Here is a 26,477-nt window from a genome sequence, read left to right as displayed (position 1 = left end):
GTGACAGCTTTCATCTTCTGCAGGGCCCTGCCACTCACTGTAAACTCATCTAGAACTCATCACCGCCATAAACAATTTCAGCTTAATGTGCTCATTAGAAAACGCACAGCACCTACATAATTGTGAGCCATGACACACAGTGTTATTGCAAAAACGGTTTCCTTTTAATGCTGCAGTAGAAAAAAAGGTTATATGAAGTCACATAATGGGTGCTTCATTGTCAACAACAACAACAACAAAACACGGCACAGAATGCAGAACAGTGTCTGTGCTGTTTACATGCCAATATTTTACACCTAAGATTTCTGTACACTGGCAGCTGTCAGTTACTTCAGCAAATTAACTGCCAAAAATGTAGCAGAACTGTCAATCAGAGGTGAGGTAACCATGGTTACCTTTCATATCCCCAAAAGATAAAGCTGCAGTGCGGAATTGTGTGAGAGTAATTAGACAGAACAAAAACAAAAAAAATAATCCAAAAGGCATTCTACGATATGAAACAACAACCAAGAGTGCTTATAAATAAGAGGTTACATGTGGAATTCTTCATTACTTCATAAAGTAACATCTTTTGTACAACCTTTATCTTTTAATGTTCAAATACCGGCACATGTACTGTCTTGTACTAGAGGTTTAACCCTTTGAGCACGAGGTGGAAATAAAAGATTTCTGTGTAATTTTGTTCCTCTTATTTTCATATCATTTGATTAAATAACATATTTATAAAACTATTGTGCAAAACAATTTCATTAATGTCTTCATATATTGTGCACCAGTAGATAGTCATACTCCTCTTAAATTAAAAAATAAAATGATGCATAATTTAGACAGGAATTAGTATATATGTTTTTATATACATTTTTACACAGACCTGAATTCATAAAGTCCCCTGATTAAACAAAGTAAACGACTTCAGATTTAGATTTTGCATCACATACAATGCATGTTTAAAGACTGGATGTTGGACATGGACATATAGTAGTCTCATTGTGCAGCTTACAAACCACACAATAGCTTGGTCGATTCCAATCTAAAATATTTTGTTTTGATAGGGGTTTTGGATCATTCGGGTAGAAGTGCTTGGCCGTACTCAGAGGGTTAAATTTCAGATGCTGACACCAGCACATAACGGTCACATTAACAAAAAGAGAGCGAAAGAGAGAAAAAAGAAAAGTGCCGCCAGATTTAGTTACCAAATGTTTAACTAAATTGTTTAATTTATGCATGCAGCTTATCGCATCTCAAGGATGCCAAAATATAAAGAAATCAAATCCAATTTACACAACTCTCAAATACATACCACTTCATTTTAAAATATTGTTTAACCTTCATATGTTTTATCAGTGACAATCGCACCTCTTTCTTTAACACTGCACATTTAGAAAATCACCGTCTTTTCAAAAAGGAGAGCATAAACAAACAAAAGCTTTTTGGGCCAGAGTGAGTCTACCTTAAAGAAAATCAGAAACCATGTGCCGAAACTAAACAGTAGTTCTATGGCATCTTTGTGCAGTTTCATCACTTAATAGTTTTAGTCCTTTTTTGAAAGAAATGTCTGTGAAAGGCTAAAGACAGACGAAGAGGGAACGTGAGAGAGAGTGCAGCATGTCCACAGCTTAGTGCTACTGTTTCTCTAGCTCACACACATACATAAGGTGGTCCTCTGGGGATTTCCCATGGGTCTTGCTCAGGTGGAGCTTGACCGCGTGCTTGCTTGCAAAAGTCCGGTTGCAGAGCTTGCACTGATACGAGGTGCTGCTACCATCCTCGTCAGGGGAGGGAGACAGGGAGTGGGCGTGGGAGAGGAGTTGAGGGTTGGAGTTGGAGTGGTTGGAGAGCAGTTTTTCGGACAGGCTTTTGGTGTGACGTGAGATCTGGCTGACAAGCTGTTCTCCAGACAGTTTGGCCAGGTCTCTGAGTCTGAAGCCCAGGTGAGACTCCAAGTGGCTGACGTAGGTGGAGGGGGAACGAATCTGAGAAGCACAGTCACTGCAGAAGAACACTGGGTGGCCTGAGTCCAGGTTTTTTAAGAACTTTGTCCCTCCGGTTCTCCTCAGCTGGTACTTGACGTTGGCCAGCCAGTGGCTGATGGGTGGTCATGGAGAGGCCTGTGAAAGCGGGAGATGTGCATCCTCTCCTGGGGGCTCAGGTCTGACATCACGTACTTCCCATCGCCAGTCTGCCGGAGGCTGGCAGCAAACTGGGCCTGTAGGATGAGCAGGTGTTGGGGGTTCCAGTTGGACTGCCGGCCCTTGCGTTTCTGGGCTGGAGAGATCTCCTCTAGCTCCTCTTGAGTGGAACCCTCAATGTCAGACCTTTCCGACAGGCTGGTGGGCGTGGAGGACTTGGAGGCTTGACTCTCTGTGAGGTTTCTCAGCATGTCTGATATGTCAGACAGGGCATTCTCACGCAGCGGGGAGTTGGACATGAATGATGCCACAGCAGACGAGGCCTTGGCCATGGTGGTTGTGGAGGAGGGGGAGACAGAGGAGGGTGTTGACGTGGATGACGACAGGGCAGCTGAACCCAGAGAGCTACTCTTTTCATTCTTGCCTTTGGTCAGGTCTATTGGCTGGTCGTTATTGACGCATTGGTAGAAGTAGCGGTCCAAGTGCTCATTGTTTTTGGTCTGAGCTGGGGTGGAAGCGGGCGACCGCGGCCTTCTCTGCCAGGCTGTTACTCATCTTGAAGAGCATGCTCATGGGGTCCAGGGATGGCAGAGCAGACTTGGCTGCCTTACAGGTGGACGTTCATCACGGACTGAAGCGCACTTAGAGGATTGACGAAGGGCTGCTCTGGCGGGTGGTCTGTAATAATGGCTGTGCTGCCACACAAGGCGGAGATGGGGGATTTGACAGCAGACTCCATCCCATTCTCCAGCGACTCCTTCATATTGGTGTCACCATTACAGTCTTTGTGGCTGCCTCCTCCGATGCTCTCAGGGGTTTTAGACCCTCTCCTCTCTTTGGGGGACTCCCCTCTGGCTGACTCCCCTGCCTCGCTGCTGCAGGGGGAGGGCGTGGTTCGTCTCATTGGGGACACCCTTACACTCGGCTCCCGCATTTTCTCCTCCACCTTGGCTACTTTCTCAGTCACCTTCTTCACCAGCTCCTCCATGGCGTGGAAGTTGTTTTTGGGGAGAGGAGAGGTCTGACGGCTGGGCGGGGAGATCAGAGGTTGGTTTTTGGCGTTTTGGGACAGGAGCTCTCCTCCAGGGAACATGTACTTCAGGGGCTGAGCTCTTCCTGAGTTGGCCAGTGAGAGCTTCATGATATTGGGCAGCTGGTATGCAGCATGGATGCTGGGGTAGCCCCCCAGCTGGGAGCACCGTTCTGTGCTTTATTGATGGCTGATGTCACTGTGTTCTCCAAGGACTTGAGGATGTCAAACCCTCCCTTAGGGCTCTCCTCCAGATCCTCCTCTGTTAAGTAAGAGTATTTGGAGGAGATATCAATTTCTCCCTCTGTCTCGTCATCTCCAGTCTTCTTGTCTTTGCTGCTGTTAGTGGTTTCCTTCATACATTCCACTTCCTTCTCCTCCTTCTTAATCTCCACAGCCATGGCAGGGGAAATACTAGAGGGAGGAGGTATGGGTGGAGGAGGTGGGGAGAATGCTGTGGCTGCCAGTGGCACAGACTGGAATTTCTCCTCACCAGCAGAGATGGTGGGGACAGGCGTTGGGGGAGACTCCATGATGGGCTTGCCTTTCTTAATGGCAGAGTTTGTGACCTTGATGAAGTGACCGGTCACCATCATGTGCGCTGTTAGCTCCTGAAGTGTATCGTGGGAGCTGCCACATTCCATGCATTTCAAGATCTGGGACTTCCTGGACTCGAACTGCCATGCATAGCTGGCTCCATTCTGGTGGCCGTAACGGTTGTTTGGGGTGATGTAGGGGTTGGAAGCCTTCTGGAGGGGGTCATTGGGGTCATTTAGGGAGGGTTTGGGGGTGCCCCCGTTGGAGTCTGGGGAGCTGGGGAGGTCGAGCTCGATGGGGGCTCTCTTCCGGGCGGAGGAGATGATCTTGGCTGCCACAGGAGTCACTGGCTCCTTCAGAGGCACTTTCTGGTAGTGTTTTGTCTTAATCATGTGGACACTGAGGTCCTGCAGAGACTCAAAAGAATGTCCACAGTACATACACTTCAGGACCTTCTGAGCATCTTCTTTCCCTTCCATCTCCAGGAGGGATCGTTTGCGTGGCTTGGACCAGCGCTTGGTGCCCTCACTGTCTGTCTCATGGTTGTCATCGCGGTAATGGCCTGTCTCATTCATGTGTACAGTCAGTCCCACCAGCGTGTCGTAGGCAGCACTGCAGTCCTTGCAGTGGAACTTACTGGCACCTGTGAAGATGGAGCCGTATAGCTTTGTGCTCTGACGGTAGAGCTGCACGGTGCTGAATAGGTTGTTTTGCTCCGCTGCTGGATGGATGAGCCGGTTCTGGTTCTGAGAGACCTGCTGGAGGGTCTTGGCCACAGCGGACTGGTGCCAGTCGTAACCATTGCCATTGCTGCCACAACTGCTGCTACTGCTACTACTGCTGCTGCTGTGGCTGCGTGGAGGTTTCTCCACCACTGGTGGCTGGGTGAGGTTGAGGTTCAGAGACGACCAGTAGGAGTTGGTCAGGAAGCTGGTGTAGATGGCCTTCATCTGCTCCAGGCTGTCTGGCCCGGTGGTGGCGCCGTCCTCCGTGGCTGTAGCTGTGCTGGTGGCCATCATGACAGAGGGAGATGGCGACAAGGACGTAAGGGGTACCTTTGCGACCTCCTCCTCATTTTTGAGAGAGGCACTCTCAAAGTCTGACATGCGGTCACTGGATTCACTCAGGTGAGACTCATTGTCCAACTCATGGCCGGAGAAGTCGGCCACGGGGGAGTCGTGGAAACCTGGCCGGTCATTGAAAAGGAAGTCCTTGTCTTGGCACATGTACTTGACCGCAGGCTCCTCCTCACCGGCAGAGTCCTCCCCCTCCAGGTCCTCATCGAGCAGGGCAGCCTCCTTCTCATCCTCAGGGGCATACGCTGAGGAAACAGAGAGAGAAACAGAGAGAGGATTGTTATTACCACAGCACACCATGGCTAATGATGAAGATATCCAATTTGTTATTCTTGCAATGCCTTGCAAATCAGACAGCTGATAGAAATACAAAGCACTAGAATGTTCTTCCCATATCAGAAAAACAAAGCAATCACAGACGAGACTACTTCATATCATAAACTGTTGCTGTAATTCCATTTCAACTTCCCAATTGCATTTACATTGTTTTCCAAATGAAATAAAGTTCCACCCTCTCTCTCTCCCTCCCACCTCCTTTGTTCTTTACTGCAAAGAATGAGAAAGACAGACAGAGAAGAGGGAGAGCAAATGTCTCTTCAAACACAACTTGCCACCTTATTCTTCTCAAGGGGCAACAGCTTGAAATTAAAACTACATTTGAAATTAATGAAGCACATACTGGAGGTGGCATTCATATCTGAAGTAATAAATTACTTGTATCAACCTCCGAGACAGCAGTTCCTGTCTGTCAATTAATATGTCTTATGCTTCTTCTTCAGCCTCTAATGCATTTCTTAACAGACACACTCACCATTTAAATTAAGCATGCATTTTCACTCATTACACGGCACAGGCTCGCCTACTTGTAAATAAAAATAAATGTATGTACGTTTCCCACTACAAATCTCTCAGAACAAAACACATTTACTTCAATTACAAAAGATGAGAAAGTTTAGTTATTATTTACAGTTTAGCCTGGAGAGTATTCTTTAAATTTATATTCAAATCCCTTCTGTTTAAAACAATAAAATGTGGATTGCAGTGAGATGGAAACATACAAATAAAAAAGCACTTTCTATCTTTGTGCAGACACATTTATTATTTTGTGATGGAGGCTGTCTGTAAATAGTGGACTGGGATAAGTCTGTACATTCCTGACCGTTTCTGATTCCTAGCTGTTCATCACTCATTGTCCAGGTATGTAAACTAAGGGCAAGAATGACACTGACCATACTGTGTCGGTGCACACATTCTATCATCATTAACAACTGCTAAAGATCACTTGAATATGAATGATCTCGACATTCAGAACATTATCTATAAATCTATATATCCGCTTTAATATGGGACACTATAATCCTATTGCAAAAAAACAGCAGTCATTTTATATACAGTATATATATATATATATATATATATATATATATATATATATATATATATATATATATATATGTCTTTTTCTTCACAAATGACTTCCTACGTTGCAAAGACAACCTATGTTTTATACTGTCCTTTCTATATTAATTCCAATAAAAAGTCAAGTTAAAAAAGTTAAAAGAATGGAAAGTATTTACTAAAACTTATGAGCTTTGTGGGAAAGCCACAGCCTCTTCAAAAGGTACAGTTATATCTGGTGAGATTGGGTAGCTAGCTCCAGAACCTGCCAGCCATGTCACACAACACGCTCCAGCAGTGTTACTGCAGACTTCTATCTCGGAGCGGTAGTGGAAGGTGTGAGCACTGCATCAGCCCAGACACAGGGAAAATCTCTGTCATTGTCAAGGGGCTCATTTTGTTGCCTTTGGCAGTGTGATGCCGTGGGATAAACAGATGCACTGAAACACGCAGCAGCTCCAAGTCGTTGCGCTGCAGTAAAAACGCTGTGCCTCCAGGCGGTCTCTGCGGCCTTTCAACTGAACAAGCAGGCTGCTTAATGTTCAATCTCACACATCAACATGCAGCAATTTGGAATCGGTTACCTCGTGTGTACTAGTATATAGGATGTATACAACATAATACATTGTTAAACAACACCTGAACAAGAAGTACATGTATTCTTACAGCCAATTATTTTGGTAGCATTTCTACTTAAAATGTTACAACATTTCTGAAGAATGTATACGACTTGTCACATAAGTCTTAGGGATTTCACTATTATTGTGTCCAGAGTAGACAATAGAAACTTTTACATTTAGATGCATCATCATCTATAATGGACATCTGCCATTTTGTGAACAGATGCTCAGAAAAGCACAATTGGAACACTGAGCAGCAAAAGACAGGATATCTTAACATGTAATCCAATACCACACACAACTCAACAGGCAACCCTGATCATGCAATGCACACACACACACACACACACACACACACACACACACACACATGCAGACTGCCATCTGTTCTGAATCAGTCAAAACGACAGCTGTTTAAGAGAACAATGCCTTTGCTCAGGAAGCAGTCAGAACAGCACTGACATCGAGGCCAAACACCCATGTGAAATCTCCTTCCTCAAAATACAACCCAGACTTAAAGCTGTTCAATGTAATTAAAACACAGGGAGAAAGGAAGGCATGGGGAGGGTCATTTTAACACCAAAGCCAATATATTGCAGTGAAACCTTTGCTACCGCACTAAATATAAATGTATACTTCACCTAAAACATATTTACAACACTGATTTAAATGTCATTAAAATGTGCAACTGCAAATTCAGCGAGAGGCAAAAACAATATGCATCTCTCTCTGTGCCAATGCCAAGTCATTTTTCTACTGAACCTCCTACCTCCCTCTCTCAAGTGTGAACAAACCAGACGAAACACTAACCTTGACCTGAACTTGACAGGACAAAAACCAACATTGTGTGTGTGTGTGTGTGTGACAATGACAATGAAAGAGATACTGAAAGCGAAAGGGAGGCGATTGTGTGAATGATTCCTTTATTTGTATTTGTCTATGTGTGTCTTGCATTAAAGTCATATGGAGATGGAATGTAATGCAACACATACAGTATACAACTACGACTTGAACCTCAGCGTTTAGCCTAAGGCATAGAGAGTAGAGAGAGAGAAAGACAGGAATAGATGTGGAGGTAGGAGGGAAGACAGGCAGAGAGGAAGGAGGGAGGTCTTGGAAAGACCTCAAACCTGAGGCCACACAGGGAGCATCTCACAGGCGTCTGGACCGGCGCCAGGCCACAGGGCCCCTAAAGTGACCGTGGATGTGTGTTCCAATATTGAGTTTTCAGCCCCGGTGCAGGCAGGGCCAAACACTCCGCCACGCAGGTGCTCTTTTAATTAGAAAACGGAATGGGTGGAAAAGAAGGGAGAGCGAGTGAAAATAACCTCTGAATTAATTGGCAGCAGCGACGAAGAGAGTTTGATCTCATTTTCAGTGGGATATTAAGAGAGAAGACCCATTGAGAATGGCTCTTTGGAATGGGGGAGAGATGTGTGCTTTTGGGATTGGGACCTCGGAACACAGAGAGATTAGTTTACTTATCAAAATAACTAATATATCTGTATCAAAGGATTCCATATCCAAACAATCCAGCGCTGAACCCCCAATGTACTGCCGTTATTTGTCATGTCCATGTAATATCGTGTTAGTTCAAAATGTCAATTAGTGTACTGTATATAATTTGGGGATATTTAGGGGGAAAATTTAACCTGAGGAATTATCAATTAATTGTTTGCAGTCATCCCTCTTCTTGCCTAAAATTTGATACATTTACTCAGTTGCTGTTATATCTCAGAAGCAAATTATTCTGAAAAAGTTATTTCCATAAAAGGTCAATTCTGGTTGACTATATTGTATACAAGTCAATACAAACATTAAGGGTTCATTTTAGTCCAGAATTATGCTGTTAGGATACAGTTAATCATCATTACATAATCACTTCACAGGCAAATCATCCACACAGGCTCTCTATTACAGTATGTTTACAGAACTGTTTATGAGTAAAACTGTGGAATGTATGACACACTGTGTGTGTGTGTGTGTTGTTTTTTTTTTTTTTTTTGTGTGGTGTGTGTGTGTGTTTTTTTGTGTGGTTGTGTGTGTGTGTGTGTGTGTGTGTGGTTGTGTGTGGTGTGTGGTGTGTGGTGTGTGTGTGTGTGTGTGTGTGTGTAGTCACATGCCTTTATCAGTTTCACAGTTTTGGTTTGAGGGACAGTTTCAGACAGACCACGAGATGAATTTTATCAGATGACACTTTGTTAGCCGTCTCTTTCCGAGGGCTGTGTCATGGGAGCATTTATTAATGAAAAAAGCAGGAGTGAATTATCATGGCAGCCAATCAAATATCCCCCAAGTTCATTTACTTTGCCTGGTTAGAATGGAGAAGAGGAGCGAAAACCTACAGGTTCCATGAATACCTTTAGGTGTTGAGGTGAAGATGGAAAGGGAAAGAAGTGCTAGTTGGTTGGTAATGAAAGATGCTAAATATAGCACCGAACCCCACGTTCATAATGGGAGGTAGCTACATCCAATACAGCAGTAGGCCTATCTGCTAAATTATATCATTAGAAGGAGAATGGTTAGTAGCCTTAAGCTGACACTGCCAGTGTGGTAGTGGAGAATATGAGATAACACCAGACCCTGTCTCTGTCCCTCCCCTCTCCTCCCCTCAGATGAGATCCTATACCTCCCCTTCTCCTCCCCCTCACCACTCGCCGCTACCATGACCCGCGTTAATGTAGTTAATTGAATCTGAGATCAATAATGCTTAATTATTGCGATTTGACATGCACAGACAAATTGGTTGGGAGGCTGTGTGGGTTCTAATCTAGTGTGTATTCTAGTGTGTGTGTGTGTGTGTGTGTGGCATGGAGGTGGCTAAGGGGCCATTGCTGGCCGGAGCGAGGGATGGAAGTGAGGGAGAATGGAGGCGAGGGATCGCCGAGGCGTGCCATCGATCGTAGAGAGACGCCCCATCGACCCAGACGCCTGACGAATGGAGCCAGCTCTCCAAGGCTACAAGTAAAACACTGCCTTCGAAAGGAAAGGCTACTTAACCAGCCTCCTACCCCCGCCCAGCCATCTCTGTCAGCCCAAGACCACCGAAGGACACATTGAGATGGATTAAAATAGCAATGCAGCAGAGAGAGAGAGAGAGAGAGAGAGAGAGAGAGAGAGAGAGAGAGAGAGAGAGAGAGAGAGGAGAGAGCAGAGAGAGAGAGAGAGGAGAAGAGAGAGAGAGAGAGAGAGAGAGAGAGAGAGAGAGAGAGAGAGAGAGAGAGAGAGAGAGAGAGAGAAAATGCTAAATAATCTGTGACATGAGGATACATATCAAAAGCACCTGAAAATGACCTAGGTACTACGTACTGTATTTGCATATACATTGTACTGGTGGGCTGCCCAGTGCCTGGCCATGTGATGATGAGGCGAGGGGAGCGTATATCTGAGTGAGGGTGGATTAGGGGAGATAGAACAGGTTAGGTAACGGGGAGACGGCGGGAGCGCGGCGGAGGGAGCACGGTGGAACTGTAAGATTATGCATGAACACCGGTGCGAGCGCGGCTAATCGGCTGCTCATGCCACTCAGCTGGAGAGCGGCTGACAGCGTATTTACACACCGTGCCTCGCCGTGCCGCCGGCTCCAGGTGCCTGCCTACATGCCTGGGCCACTGCCGCCGCCATCCCTTCACCAGGGTGTTTCCCCAGCCCATCCCCACGCCTTGACACTCTGCCGAGCGCAGAGTGCTACTGACGCGTTCTCAACTCAACAAATAGGAGACACCCCTTTCCCCAATCACCCCCCCCCCACCCATCTATGCGCTCAGAGTCAGGAGATGGGATGAGAGGGTGGGGGTGTAGAAATATAATAAGGCTTCTCCATCTAGAAATTAAAGAAACCTTAAGTTCAGGTTGTTTTCTTAAACGGTACCGTTGCTCAGCGTTCAAAGACAAGTGGAGGAGCATTGTGCAGGGAGATGCTGACTAAGAGGTTCAGTAATAATAGCAGTATTAGTCGAGGCATTCCCCACGAACAAATAAAAACAACGTTACTGACAAAGAGCCTATTATATTTGTTTTGTACTTATTTTGGATTACCTAACCTTCGATGAGAATCCTGTCTTTATCATTCTTAACACTACTAAAACTACATAAAACCACGGAAATAGTTTGTAGCGAATCCTAGACTGTCAGACACATTGAGCAGTGACATGGAGAGCCATGTTTCTCAAAATTACACACACGCTCAAAATGACCCCATTCCGACAGGTCCTCCGACACACACAGCTCTGAACGGACCTCCCTCTGAGAGACAATCTCACTGTGAAGTTTACAAAGGCAGAGACAAGGTCAACATTTCCCCAGTTGGCCTGAATGACTGCGAGATACCTGGTTTCTGTGTGAATTCTGTTGTATGAAATCCTGGCAAACAGTAGAGGAGGCACGAATCATTAGAACAAGCGTTTTTCTCTGTCGTTGTCCGTCCAATCACAACTACCACCAAGATGAATAACCTCAATAGGACTATGGATAGACAGAGTTAGTTGGGTAGTTGATCACAGAAATACAACAAATATGATCGTTTCTTTCTGTCTCACACACACTCCCTCAGCCGCAACTAGAATAGACTTATTTCAAAATGCTTAGCCAATATCTGACAGAGACTGTGTCTGGCACACTCATAGCACAGACATAGTGATTCACAGAGAATGTGATTATATATTAAACATTGATAATAAAAAAAATGCCTGTTCATATCCATACAAACTGCCTGTTACTCTATCTAGCCAGGGGGTTATGATAATTGACTCCCTAAACATCCATTACTATGCCGCTCTCTGATGCTCCCTACATGAGACGGCAGCCAATGGAATCACCCCCTGACATTTAGATGCGGGCTGGGGGGTGGGGTTATGAGCTGTGCGCCAGCATCACTTCCAGCACTGTCTCAAACGGCCCACTAACAGACAGCACACACATTATTATCAAGCAGAGACGATGATCTCAAGCAAATTGTCCACCAGCCTCCCTTTGTTATTCAGATGTGCACCACTTGGAGCAGTCACATTCCTAAAGCACAGGGCAACCAGAGGTCACAGTCATCTGTTCCCAAGGGGAGGGAGTGGAGGGAGGGAGGACTGATGGGGTGTACACAGTGATCCAACCAGGGCTGAGCAGGATACATCATTTCCACCATCTCTCATCAGTATCTCCTTGAGTCCCTCTCTGTGTTCTATCCTTCCCTGCCTCATCCTCTCTCAGTGCTCTATCTTTCCCTGTACTGCCCTGCCTCATCCTCTCTCAGTGCTCTATCTTTCCCTGTACTGCCCTGCCTCATCCTCTCTCAGTGCTCTATCTTTCCCTGTACTGCCCTGCCTCCCCCTCTCTGCTCGAGTCCCACTCAGAACAGAATCACAGGACTGTGTCAGTCTTCCATTAGAGAGGGCTGTTGGGTAATGGGAGAGAACAGATCTGGCTTGCTGCGATCCCTGGGGCCTTGCTGTACCTTTCTCTGAAGACACACACACACCCTCACACACACTGATATTAATACACACAAATACACACACTCAAAACGACAAGTATGATACAGATAAGACAAACAGAAAATACATGGCATGAAAGAGGAAAATACTTATACAATCCCTGATATCCCTGTGTCTCATTGAAACACACACAGAAGGACACACAAAGACTCTAACAAAAATGTTAGAGGGGAAATATACCATTTCCAAACCATAATAACCAGTGTTAAGAGCGGTCGGCTCTGTGATTTAGTGGTCTGTGGAGATGTCAGTCTGCAGTCCCTGGGAAAGAGAGGGAGAGCTCCTAATGGGGAAGTGGCAGCCGGCTCGAGCGCTAGCGCCCAGCTCCCATCCCTGCTCTAGATTTGGTTTGTCACTGGATATCCATTACCTGCCAGTCTCCTCTGATCTCTTTGGACAGCCCTGATCAAAAGATGTCATTTGACCTACTTTCGGCTAGGCTCGGCGGGGAAGTTAGCGCCGGGCCACGGGGAGACGTGGGACGACCTGCCCGTAAATAAAACGACAGCATCACTTTAACGTCCCGTCATGTACGGGGAGCGATTATGATAATGCCAGATCTGTCGGAACACAAACGGACAGAAAAGCAAATCGCCGCTCAGCCACTAATGTGGAGGATATAAACCTCTCCTCTCTCTCTTTATACTCTCCCTCTCCACATACTCACCTCTTGTCTCTTTCGTTATTGGGTTTGTGTGGAAGGTGAGAGAGAGGGAGAGCAAGAGAAGTCAACAGCTGGGAGCCTGGTCAGGGCTACTGTGGTTGTTTGAGGCTGTGTCAGGTCTAATCTGCTAGTGTGCTCTGGGCCCCACTCCAGACATGTTTGTTTATTCTGATTTAGTCGCAGGATGATGCTCCAGATAGGATTGCGGGCGCCGATTGCCCTTGATATTGCCTGGGCTAAATTTAAAAGCATAGCAGAAGCGTGGACTGGAGCCGTGACTGACAAACATGCATGTCAACATGGGCACACACACACACATACTCCACACACACACACACACACACACACACACAAATCTACATGCACCCATACTTCGCACAAACACCACACTCATACACCTAACAAAAACAGGCATACACACCCAACCACAATGGGAAACTTTAGCTGGGCCGTTGAGCAATAAAAGGTCTGAAATTTGTAGGGTTTTAGAGGAAAGAAAATGAAGCTGGCAATAAAGCTGGAAAACAGCAGCCGGAGTCAATTTGGACTGCAAAACACAAACCATTAAGTTTGTGCATTATCTTTTAATTTAATCTTGAATGATTTATAATCCATCACGCAAAGGCTTCAACCATATCCAATTATTCTCGTGTGGTTGATTGACAACAAAGGTGATTTATTAAGCTAACAAAGTGATGTGCTCAGCTCCCTGTGAAAATAACCAACCGGACTGAGACTTAGAGACACTGGCCCCCTTTTTTTAGAGCCTGCCCACTTCCTGAGTGCAGATGAGATCATCGCCCAGGCCTTTGGGTGAGGGAGAGGGTGTTGGTGTTGCGCAGGGTGGGGGGCGCGGGGGGTGGAGGGGGGTATACCCCAACAATCACTTAACAATCTCCCCACTTAAAAGAGAATTCACTCACTAAGCGTCCCCACTCTGGTGTCCAGGGAAGGTTGCAAATCAAAATGTCACCCGTACTGACGGGAAGGGTTCTGTATGAGCAGTGGTTATGTTATGCTTCACTTCTCCAGCCGTGGTGGATGATGTCATCTTGAGATCGGGCTTTATCTCTACTGTTCCGCTCAATCACTTGATATTAATGAAAAGCAGAGAGCGGAGGACTGGGGGGCCCAGACTTCACATGCTATAACAATGCCACATTCCCCGGACGCTATTAAGAAATATTCAACTGTTTACAGCGGTAAGCCATGGGTAGGCCTACTTAATGAGGCTTAAACCCAGAGTTACAAATAGGCACTCTCTCTATAAAGATTTCTATAAAAATCCCTATTCCAGCTCCCTCAATATCTACTAAATCTGCATTCATATGAAATACTGTTCAGATAGAACCACCTGAGCATGTATAAAACGTATAAATGCTACGTAAGATTTCCAGGTACAATTGTTTGTTTGCAAAACAAAAATACATAAACAGTGGTTTAAACGTGTGTGTGTGTTTCAAACCAATTTTTTTTCGTGTGTGTGCGTGTAGGGCGTGTAGGTGGGTGTGTGATTTGAGCCCACCGCGCCCTTCCCTTTTGTCCTTTATCCTAGCGGAGGTGAGGCTATGTCGGGCTAGGTGAGAGGGAGGAGGGGTTTGTCCCAGAGGGCTGACTGCTGTCCTAGTAAAGCAGCAGAGAAGCCTCCACACACAGCCAGGGAGAGTGAGGCAGAGAGGGAGGGGGAAGGGGCTGGGGACCGGAGGGAGGGTGGGCTGTGCAGGGCTGCGCTATGTGTACGGGAAATGAACAATGGAGGATGTAAACAGGATGCGTAATTATGACACCACTGATCCAGACATCACGGCTGCTGGATGACATAACATGGAACATGCATGCTCCCACACACACACACACACACACACACACACACACACACACTCACACACACACACACACACACATCCCCAAGCACAGCGAGATAGGAACACACACAAAAAGAGAGAGAGAAAGAGAGAGAGAGGGAGAGAGAGGCTACAAACCCATGCTCTTGTGCCACAGAACATAACCTGCTTCTAACCACTTCCTCCTACGAGAGTACAGTATATTACATCTCAATAGGTCCCTCACTTTAAATCTGCTGTATAAAAATAAGTTAATTTCCTCGTGTCAATGTTAGAGACATTCACATAATGTATGCTTTAGCTATCCTAAGCATTTTGTTGCCAGGTGTAGTAAAAACCATTTACAATGAATTGATTATCCAGTTTTTCTGTCCAACTGTGTTGGTGTATGTTGAAGTGCCATATCCATATAATGATCTTATTTTTCCAAATCGAAAATCAATTCACACAAATAAATATATATATATATATGGACATAATTAATCATATTACGAATAATTAATACTGAATTCATTCATAGTTCAACATCAGGAAGTCAAATGCCCCAGTAACTGAGGAGTCATGCAGAACAGTACTGAAACAAGATCGCTTTTCCTACTTTTTTCTCGCAACAAAAATTCTTGTGTCATTTCTGTAATGAATCATTTCTGTAAGATATTTTCTGCAGTGATTTATAACAGAGAATGAAATTAAAAAAGCAATATAAAAACCATGAGAAAAATAACAGCTATAACGTAGTGCATTCCTGGGCTTTGATATTTCAATGTTTGGTAGGCTAGGGGTTCTAGTCCTGGAAACGTGGAGAATGGATGGATAGTCAGTCATCCAAAGCCTTCAACACCTCTTAACATGGGCCGCTCCTCAGACCGCTTTGGGAGGGGCACTCCCCTTGTAGTTTTGGGGGCAGCCGTTGGTGACTTGTTTGGGACGGGATCTGGATACGGTATCCATTTTAAAGAGAAGGATATGCCGCAGGTTGGAGAGGGATGAAATATGGCAGGGAAGAAGATGCCACTTTTAAATATCTAACTAGTGTTTAAGAGCGGGAAATGAGCCGAAAGTGGGTTTGGACCAGGCCCTGCTCTGGTTGTTGCCGAGGGCGCCAAAATGGCTTCTGTGTGAGTGTGAGAAGAGAGAAGACAGAGAGAGAGAGAGAGAGAGAGAGAGAGAGAGAGAGAGGGAGAGAGCGGAGAGAGAGAGAGAGAGAGAGAGAGAGAGAGAGGAGAGAGAGAGAGAGAGAAAAAAGAGAGAGAGAGAGACAGAGCAGGCATCAAAGGCCATGTTTAGATGTTTGGATGCCTCTGCTCCCCCTTTACACTCTTAATTTACACACAGACCCCCGAGGGCCTGAGGCCAAGGACCACCACCAACCCCTCCACCCCCCCACTAGTGTGTGTTGAGGTGTGCGTGTGTGTGTGTGTGTGGCGCGTGCCTGCGTATGCGTGGAGCCGCAGGTGTGTGTAAGGCGTCTTTATTTGTGTACACCTTTAGGGAGCTCTTAGGGAGTCTCTCACGAGCACCCAAGCAAGCACACACATCAACCAACGAACACACACACACACACACACTGAAACAATGCAAATGCCTCAAAATAAACAAACAAGCGCCATCAGCTGAGCAGCCGATGCATGTGCTAGAGCGGAGCACAAAAACACAGGGACCCCCCTCTACAGCCAGCACTGCCCGCCAGCCCAGCTAAACCACAAAAATAACCACGCAAAACAAGACCATAGTACAAGCAATAACAAAGCCCTCAGCTCGCTGTTATGGCGACCAGAACCCAGGGGAATACTGAGCTGACTACATGTACCCACTGGGGGAGGGAGGGGGGAGAGAAGGGGAGAGAAAAGAGAGACACACCATCATCCGCCTATGTGTGGTATCAAACATATTCACCCTGACTTCCACCCACTTGCAGAGCCACTACAAGGGGATTGCCTGGCATATCTGTCAAGGGGTGAATAATGTGTTCACCCCTAAATCTACAGGAGGGGCTGGGGGAGACTCAACTCCATCACCTCAGACTTCCCCAGCCCTCCTCAGCCTCTCCAAGGCCCTCCCAACCAGCCCCTCCAAACCCAACCCAACCCAGTCCAAAACCAGGCCCCCTCTTGACTGGTGCCATCTCCAGCGATGTACTCAGGAGTGTAAGGGAAGATCCATTAAAACCTCCCTGTTTCCCTTTAACATGCTACGCACACTACATCTCTCTTTCCACTCCAACCCATCTTCTCTTCATTCTTGTTCTGAAGCTTATTTATTTCTTCCTCTTGCCTTCTGCTTCACTCTCCCAGCTCAGCTCCACACAATAAATAGGCGAATAGCGTGGCTTGCGTGCCTGCGTGAGCGGGGGAACAGTGACAACCCCGGTGCTATCAAGGTTCCTCTGGGGGCTTATCTGTATCGTAGAGGAGTGCGAGGCGGACAGTCCTATCGCACCAAGGCAATAACGTACTGCCGCTCCCTGGCCGTGTCACGATGGAGAGATAGGTCGATGGCGTCCCGATCCGCACCAATCACACCACAGCACGCTTAAGGGCCCACGCGTATAGCCCTTTACTCTCCCTCACACTTGTTTCTTGTCCTCCTTCTTTCTTTCATTCACTCCTCTTTTTTTCTGTGTGTACTTCTTGTGTTTAATTGTGTGGTGTGGAGAAACTCCTTCCAGTGGACCACAGGAGACAAAAAGTAATTAACAGATGTCAACAAATGTTGTGAAACTGACAACACCAAATCAGGCCCCACACACAGACCCAGAGACAGTGATTGCCTCCACTGAGAATAGAGTCAGTCAGATATACACAAAGGCAGCGGTGAGGCATCAGTGTTAAATGCACTCCCTCTCTTTGGGAACCTGGGATTTGTAATGCATATCCTGGACACCAGGGGCCAGCTGTACTCTCCCACCCTGGCCAGCCACCAGAAGAGCCGTTTCATGCCATGACCCAGCAATTGATTAGAGTGATTTACTCCCTCCCACACACACATAAACAACACACACACACACACACACACACACACGCACTCTCTTTCACAAGTAGACGCAAGATCACGCCACAGTGACACACACTAACATACTGCAACTCCAACAGTATACCCCCCCCACCCCCCCATCCCCCTCCACACACACACTTGTCTTGTTTCCAGAGAACTCCATGACTCTGTGGCTGTATCAGGCCTCAGGAATTCATAACAGAGTGGGCCTTGTCAGGCCTGGGAGTGTAACATCCTCTCTCGAAACAGGAAGTGTTGATGGCTAGCCGTGCCATTAAGCCGGTCTGTGGCCACAAACTGATCGCTCATGGTGTCTGTCCTGACCTTCACACGCCACATACTACATACACAACAGTAACAACAGACAATGTATCAGTAAGTCATACAGACATCTAGTAATACATGAACGAGTGAGAATCACAGGGGCTTGGATACAGATCATGTGCTTTACTCAGTAGAGATAAGAGTGAAGTACTATCATATGGGAGGGTTTTCTGTCTGGATGGCACAACAAGGACAGGGGCTTTAATATTAAAGGATATCTTTGGAACGATGTGGCTAATTAGGACTAAAAATATCAAGGCATCTCATTGAAGTCGCTTTTGAGAAAGATCACATTAGCCGCCAGCGCGAAACGGATAAGTACATTTATAGCACGGCACCTAAGGCTTCAACGAGCCACAAGGTCTTATTGTTTTGATTCTTTCTTTTTTTTTATGTTACACTCTTTGTCTGGGTGGGTGCATTTGACTGGTAGCAACCAACACCATCCATCCACTTTCTCTCCTCATTTAGGTTGTGGGATGTCTCCAGACCTTCCACCCCTGTCATTCAGTGGAGTTTATACAATTATATTATATTTGACTCACTTGGCATTCCCTGGCAATTCACTACTCACTTCGCCAACACATATGGATGGTCATTTACTTTGACAGTTAACATTAAATTAAGATTCAATTAAATTTTTTGAATTTATCTAGGTCATGTGATCACATTTTTAAACAGTAATTGGCTCTAGTAAGTTTCAAGCTAGCATTCAAAGGATTGTTAATGTCCAGCTTATTATAGTCAACGAATCAATTTCTTTCATGTTAACCATGTTTATTGACTCGATCGCCCAGTGAGCTAATGAAACAGGTCTGCTCTTTTCCAAGAAGGCGAGGCGGTTTTTATGTGGCTAGGACGGTTCTTAAAATAGACAGGTCTTGTGTGCTTGCCTTCACTTGGACAAATCAAAATGGAGTTGTTTTTTTCATGTCTGGGTCTGGTGACACTGTTGAATAGGTAGGCTAGAGAGAGATAGAGAGAGTGAGAGAGTGTATGAGTGGTTGTTGTAGCCCCGAGGCTTTGGGCTAAGTATTTTGGAGACAAGGTAAGCGGTAGGGGCTATGGGACATTGTCATTCCCTCACACTGTTATGACTGTTCCTTCTTTTGCCGGCTGTGTGGATAGACCACAAGTTCCATTACGATATGATTTGATTATCTTCTAAAACATAAAACGTAACAAAAATATTATAGAACCGACGCCAAAACACAAGAGAACACGTACAGATCAAAGAAGGGTTATGGGGGATAGAGGCCCCCGCCTCTACGTAATCACACGGTAAACTCTCTTATAGTCACAACACACAGCCCCAGAGAGATCAGCTAAGAGAGTTTACAATGTGAACGTTAGGCAACACTGTGGTAGAAATATAGCATTAGAGAACATGCTGGTTCAGGAGAATGAGGAGTGTGTTCTTGGCTTATCTGAGCAGAACAGGGAGGACTAGGGAGCACTGGGAAACAAACAGGGGACGGACAAAGAGAGAAAGAGAGGGAGGAGAGAGAACCCAAGGGGAGACCTGCTGTCCTGGGCAACCTGACCTCAGATCACTTAAAGCAGGGATCATCAACTAGATTCAGCCGCGGATGGTCAGGGGGCCGGAACATAATTACAAACAACTTGTAGACTACAAATTGACCGCAAGAAGAACCCAAACAGATATAATATTTGACTAAAACATAATAATTTCAAACCTTGCTTCCGATTTTGTATACGATCACATATCTCTCTCTATTATGCGTATGAATATTGTGGAACAGATTTCCTAAATTAAAATCACTTGGAGCTGATTTGTGGTGTTTTAGAGTATTTTATGTCCCCAAAACACTTTTTTTTTTTTGCTCAGAAAACTCCAGGGGCCAAATAAAATCACCTGAGGGCTAAATTCCGCCGCTGGGTCGGCCAGTTGGGGACCCTGCCTGGGCCCCTGAGTCTAGGAGGGCTCTGATACTAGGACAGACAAACAAGCACACACAAAAAACATGCCAACACATTATGTAAGAAGTTTACAAACATGCAGCTGAACAGACGCAATATAATATTTGTTTTCCCAACACCTTCAAACACCAGCCTGCCGTGAGCCTGTGGATCCACACACCTCCACAGATGTAGGGGCCAGATCCCGTAAAGGCGGGAGGCGGCAGGCAGCTCCAAAGAGCCCACTACAGGCCCTTCTCCTGGCTCCGAGGGGCCACTGTATGGCCCGGTCTCTACTGCACTGGTCTGCCTGTCTGTCTGTGGGTGGTGGTTTTTACAAGTGTGCCCTTTCTACAATCTATCTTACAGTACATATCATAGGTAAAATGGAGAAGGTGTGTTAACAGCATCAATTTGAAGAGCGCCACTTTAAACCCCACATTTGTAGCATTTACCGGTATCAGAGACAGTGTGTGTGCTTTAGCGTGGTTGTCCCCCTCTCTTCTCTTTTTTTTCTCTCTTTTTGGCGGCCGCTCTGCCAGGCCTTTTTATTATTTCTCCACTTTCTAGCCAATCTTCTTTTAATTAATTAGAACCTGGCCTCTGACCGTGAGAGCTGGGTTTTATCAGCACTCACTCACCCCTCTCCTCCACTGTGTCGAGAAGAGAGAGAGAGAGGAAAGTACCCTCCAGTGTCTTCTCCTTCTTATAGTCCCTTCCTTTTCCCTTTTCTCTTTTTATCCAGTACAACCGACCAAGTGCTAGCAAGGGTCATTCTTTTTAATTATCTTTCCTGCCTTTGATTAATTATCCGCCTGACAATAGCGTGTTTCTAATGCTTTTCACCTGCTCGCGCTTGATTGACAGCGCCTCTGTCTGATTCAAAGCAAACAGCTGCTGCCATGATTGCCTAGCAACCAGGAGGTGATGGATGAGTCCCAAAGATGGATGGCCACAAAAATCATGTCTCTAGCTATAAAACTGGAAAAAGAAAGAGAGGAGGGAGGGGGAGAAGGAAGAAAAGTAGCACAAAAACAAAACAACCTCTCTCTCTCTCTCTCTCCCCCTCCCCCCCCCCTTTACTCACCCCCCCTCCGCAGTGGGGAGGCCAGGTTGAGCCCTCTCCTCTGTTGACCCTGTCTCTGCCTCATTCGGGCCCCTCTCCTCCTCCTGTACAGTCCAGTTCTTCACGGCAGGAAGTAGACCAGAGGAAAATAAACAGCATAGAGGGTGAGCCTTGCGAACATGTTGGTGTGTGATGATGTAACCCTCTCAGAGAGGCCAGCTATCACCAGCTACCTTCTTTTCTGGGGTGGGGTTGTTGGCATGGGGAGGGGCTTGTTGATATGAAGGCAGACAGTAAGAAAACCCAGTGGAACAATGACTGCTGACTACAAAGTCCACTAATATAACACTAAAAACAAAATAAATAAGACTACTTTTATTCAATCCAACACTAGACAAGATTATAATTCACCCTGAAATGACATGTTGCTTAACACCTATTACAATATCATTACACAGTACTTGCATTGTACACACCGAGGTTTAAGTGGAAAAAACATCTGTACAGCTAGCACTTAAATAGTCTAGTCTAAGGAATGACATTTTTTTTTATATCAGAAAAATATGCAAAATAAACCATTAAAAGTGCTCATAATTTAGTCTATCCACATTATTGTGAGTCTTGGGGCTGACTAGCAAAGTCAGCTGTATTTATTCCTAATGAGCCACAGCTGTTCAGCCCTCACAGCCCCCTGACGATGGTCACCTCATCTCACTAGTCTTGCGACATAAAACCAAAACCTCCTATAAAACAACACAAATACACGGGAAGCTGACTAAAAATAAAGAAAAGTTGCAAAAAAAAGGGTTACCCAGGGTGCGGAGCGAAAGCCATGTCCAACATCAGCTGTTTTTTTTTCTTCCACCTGACCGCCATTGGTTTTATTTTTACCCTTTCAGGCAAAAGTAGGCAGTGAGGCGCATTAGGAGTGAGCGAGTGCTGCTCCTCTGGTATCTGGTAACAAACAAGGATCTGGCTGACCCATCCATCACTGAGCCCACGTCCTGGGCCTAGCACTCAGTCCCCTCTTCTCCAAAGCTCAGGTTACAGCTTTACACAGCCAGTCTAAATAATATTCAAAATGATGAATGACAGCCTCATATCCATCATCAATCTCTTTTTTTAAGCAGCATCCATCTTCAGTAATGCTCCTTTGAATCATGGGAAAGCGAGAGAGCTCAGATTCACTGGCGTAACCCCCGAGAGAGCGAGAGAGGCCGCGCAAGGAGCTGGGGCCTTGAGGATACCTGTCAACCACGGGGCCCAGGGACCAGGTCAAAACGCACTGGGACATGTGTGGGAGCAGGGACTCGGAGAAGAGCAAAGACACACACAGATGCACACACTGATAGACACACACGCGCACACACACACACATATATCAAATACACCATGATAAGACTACACATGCAGAATCCATATACACACACACTCATATTTACAGGAAACACATGGACACACACACATAAAAACACACGCGTAAACACATTAAATACTAACTTAATTCCAAACAAGTCCCCTACCAAACTCAGTGCATTATTTTCAAACACATACTGTACATCTACAAACACACACTATCTTGCTCCCACCTCAAGCACCACACAAAGACCCCTCCATTCTTTCCCATCTCACACATAGGGGTTAGGGAATGTGAGAGGCAAGTCGCACATTACTGGAACTATAGCGCCGTTCCCCTTCACTCCCAACCTCTCACTCCACACCCACAGTCCTCCCCATCCCCTCTCCCTCCCTCCCCCCAAAGACCCCGTCCTCAGCCCACTTTCGGCTTTACAGCCCCCTCCCCTCCCTCCCCCCTCCGCCCCCTCAGAGGCGTGGATGCCCAGGCTCCTCTCTAAGGGAGGAAGACAGCCCCTCACACAGGGCTCTGGCAAGGGCCCGTTTGATAAATGACACACGTCATTCTGTCAGGAGAGAAGGGTGGGTCCATGATGTATGACCATGCCGATGAGAGGAGGAAATCGACTGTTTGGCATGGAGCAGCTACTCTCCCTCCACCACAGCTCTGTTTCAGACCTCCTAAAAGACCCGGCTAGCCTCGTGTGTGGTGTGTGTGTGTGTGTGTGTGTGTGTGGTGTGTGTGTGTGTGTGTGTGTGTGTGTGTGTGTGTGGAATGGATGTGTGTGTACGGACAGAGAACAGGCTGCCCTTCTTTTCCTTTGACTCTTCCCCCCAAACTCTCCCTTTCCCTGTCTCTCTTTCTTTCGCTCTCTCTGTCTGTTCTTTTCCTTTTTTCCATCTCCCTGTCCCTCCCCACCAGAGTTACAAACAGGAAGAGTGTAGGGACGGAAGGAATTTAAAAAAAGAAAAGGAAGACTACAAAAATGCTAGCTCAGTAGCAAGAGGGCAGTTATATCAATCAAAGTCAACATCGGCAACAACAATACTACCATTTTAAATAAAATAGCTATCTCAGGCAAACGACCGTAACCTGGGGATGGAAACCTGATCGGCCAAACTGTTCTTCTCATAAGAGAGAGGATCTACTTTTTTTGGTTTTCTGTGGGGTTTTTTCTACTCATCTATCTCACGCTCACCTCTTTTCTTTTTCAACACCCAAGCGAGGGCCCTGACATCTGCAGAGTGCATTTAAAGAAAAAAAATGTGTCCGAGGAGTGTGATGCCCCCCCGTACACCCCCTTGCTCGGTTTCATTAGCTCACTGGCAGGGTGGCACTTCTCCAAGCTCATTACAGGGGAAGGATTTATGGAGCAGAACCCAATGGCGAAGAAAAGGCATCTGTCAATAATTGCAGGGAGCAGCACTCACATCTCGAGAAGCTTTGAAATCTCATTAGGTATGCAGTTATCAGGCATAAAGATCAAAAACATTACTCAACTCCGACAGAATCCTACCAAGAAACATTAATTAGCAACAGGCCTGCAGTATAAAATAAAACAGACTTCCTCTCTCTCTCTCCTCTCTCTCTTCTCGCACCTGCCTGCCTTTGCCAAGGAGAGAAAAACCCGACCCCCTTCCTGTTACACAAATACACATACACATAGGTTTATAAGCAGAAACACACATGAACATGCACAAACACTACACATGTGTAAACATGCAAATCACCACCCCCACCTCAGACCACATCCCCCCTGCCTTTCCTGATCCCCCCCCTCATTACAAAAAATGAAACGGTAAAGGGGGGGGGGGATCATTCCCAGCATCTGAGACTGATCAGAACATGAAACAGGGGGAGAGAGGGAGGGAGGAAGTGAAGGGAAGGCGAGGAGTTTGAGGCCGTCTCTTGGCTTCGGTGAGGAGAGAAGAGGAAGAGGCTGTCATGCCTGAGAAGGATGTCAGCCCTGGCTGGCCCTGATTACGTGGGCCTCTACGGCTCCCCTGCCTTCATCACCGCCACCATCAAAAACAGCCTCGTGTCAGCCGCTGCATGACTGATGGCTGCCAGTCTCGCCTGGCCCCTGTCAGAGCCCCACGGGAAGTGGGGGTGCTCTGACAGGAGCCAGGCGAGACTGGCAGCCATCAGTCAGCGTCCGGGTGACACGGAATATCCTCCACCCCCGCCCCCACACCCATCGGCTGGCCCAACTGAGGGAAAGAAGAAACCCAGACCTGGAGTCTGGCCCAAATGACACTCAGAACCAACCTCCGGTGCACCCCCCATCCCTCCGTCTCGACCTCCCCGTACCCGTACCTCTCCTCCATGTGCTCCCCCGTCCCTCCTCGACATGACAACAACACAGGCAGGGATTACTCCACACGGCCATATTTCACTGCACAGGGCTGCTGGGAGACTTAATCCCCTGTGTAGCTGCCAGACTCCTGAAGACTGGCCCGACACACACATCACACAAAGAGCCATAGTATTGCTGAGAGGAGAGGAAGGTAGGGTGGTTGGGGGGTGGGGGAGAGGAAAGGACAACCCAGACATACAGGGGGAATTTCAGCTGGATAATACCCTAGCCTGCCTTGGGAAAGTGCAGCCAGACAGATTTGGGGGAAGTGTTTTATACTGTACTAAGGAGGAGCATAAAATCTATCTTTCTCTCCACAGAGGAAGTGCAAAGATCCCACAAACTCTCTCAATGTCCTGTTTCCTCAAAAATGTGCCTAGAAGAGAAGCCAATTCCCATGGTGCTCTGGTGCAGGCCCTATGGCGAATCAGGCTTCACAGTGGGAGTTTGTGGAGCGTGCTCAGGGCAGAGCAGTGGCTGAGCCCTGCCCAATCACTCCACTAGAATAATGACAATATCTCCTGCACTTTGAAATAGCAGCGCTTAGGAGCTGACATGATTCCCCTAATCATTGAGAAAGAGAGAAACTGATAATCATTGATTAATCAAATATGAACAGCCGCACCAGAGAGAGAGAGAGAGAGAGAGAGTCAGAGAGAGAGAGAGAGAGAGAGAAAGAGAGAGAGAGAGAGAGAGAGAGAGAGAGAGAGAGAGGAGAGAGAGAAGAGAGAGAGAGAGAGAGAGAGAGAGAGAGAGAGAGAGAGAGAGAGAGAGAGAGAGAGAGAGAGAGAGAGAGAGAGAGAGAGGGAGGAGAAGGAGAGCTAAGTAGCCACTCATCTCCTGACCAAACTTCCCTTTAACCAGTGGTTGGATATTCTCATTAATTCAGAAAACATCCTGTTCGCCATTAGACAAACTGTTGCATTTTGGTTATGTAGATGTTGATATCTTTCCAGTCTGCTAATCTTACAACTAGGTTTACTAAGTGTTTGCTCTGGTGCACAATTTGCACAGGTGTTCATTTCAGCAGGGATTTAAACATAAAAGGTAGAGCAAAAGTACATAAAAGTTTACAAAATCCAAAAAATCTTAAACCTTAAGAAAAAATAAAAAGCTTCTATTCACCACAAGGAATATTCCAGTATTTACTACCTAGTAATAACACATCTAATACAGTAATTGTGTCACTATGCATGTTCATTCCAGAATAGTATCCCATCATATGAATAACGATCCCTGAAGAAATGGGGACGTGCCTATTCGTGAATACTGCTATGTGTCTATTGTGTGAAGAGTAGTGTTTAGATAAAGAGCCAGACACAGTCAAACACCATTTTTAGGTCTTGATAGCTTGTGTGTAAATGTAACTGTTTTGTGTGTGTTCTATGTGTGTACCTTTGTGTACAATAACTGTGTGTGTCTGAGTGAGTTGCATTGCCCTCCCTGCTCTCTCACTAACCCTGCTGCAATCGCAATTCATCGCTCTCTCCTCACAAAACAATCTTTGGAGAGAGGAGCAGGGAGGAGAGGGGCTATGAAAAAAATGAAGGAAGGATGCAGCCTTGTGAGCCAATTTAAGAAATAACTGCTGATGCATCAGCTATTGACTGTTTCAGCGCTCGTGATAACGCTCAAGGCGAAACTGTGAGCAAAATGACAGCATCAACCGCCTGCAA

The 26,477-nt window shown here is 46.2% G+C and overlaps 1 pseudogene; it reads right to left on the bottom strand.

The window, feature by feature from the left end:
* Positions 1–814: 814 nt before the first annotated feature.
* The window catches only part of LOC123484751, a 31,429-nt pseudogene continuing 5,766 nt past the window's right edge, over positions 815–26,477 (bottom strand).

The sequence above is a fragment of the Coregonus clupeaformis genome, unplaced genomic scaffold (assembly GCF_020615455.1).
Source record: "Coregonus clupeaformis isolate EN_2021a unplaced genomic scaffold, ASM2061545v1 scaf0438, whole genome shotgun sequence".
Classification (NCBI taxonomy): Eukaryota; Metazoa; Chordata; class Actinopteri; order Salmoniformes; family Salmonidae; genus Coregonus; species Coregonus clupeaformis.
This window is presented reverse-complemented; position numbering and strand designations above follow the sequence as displayed.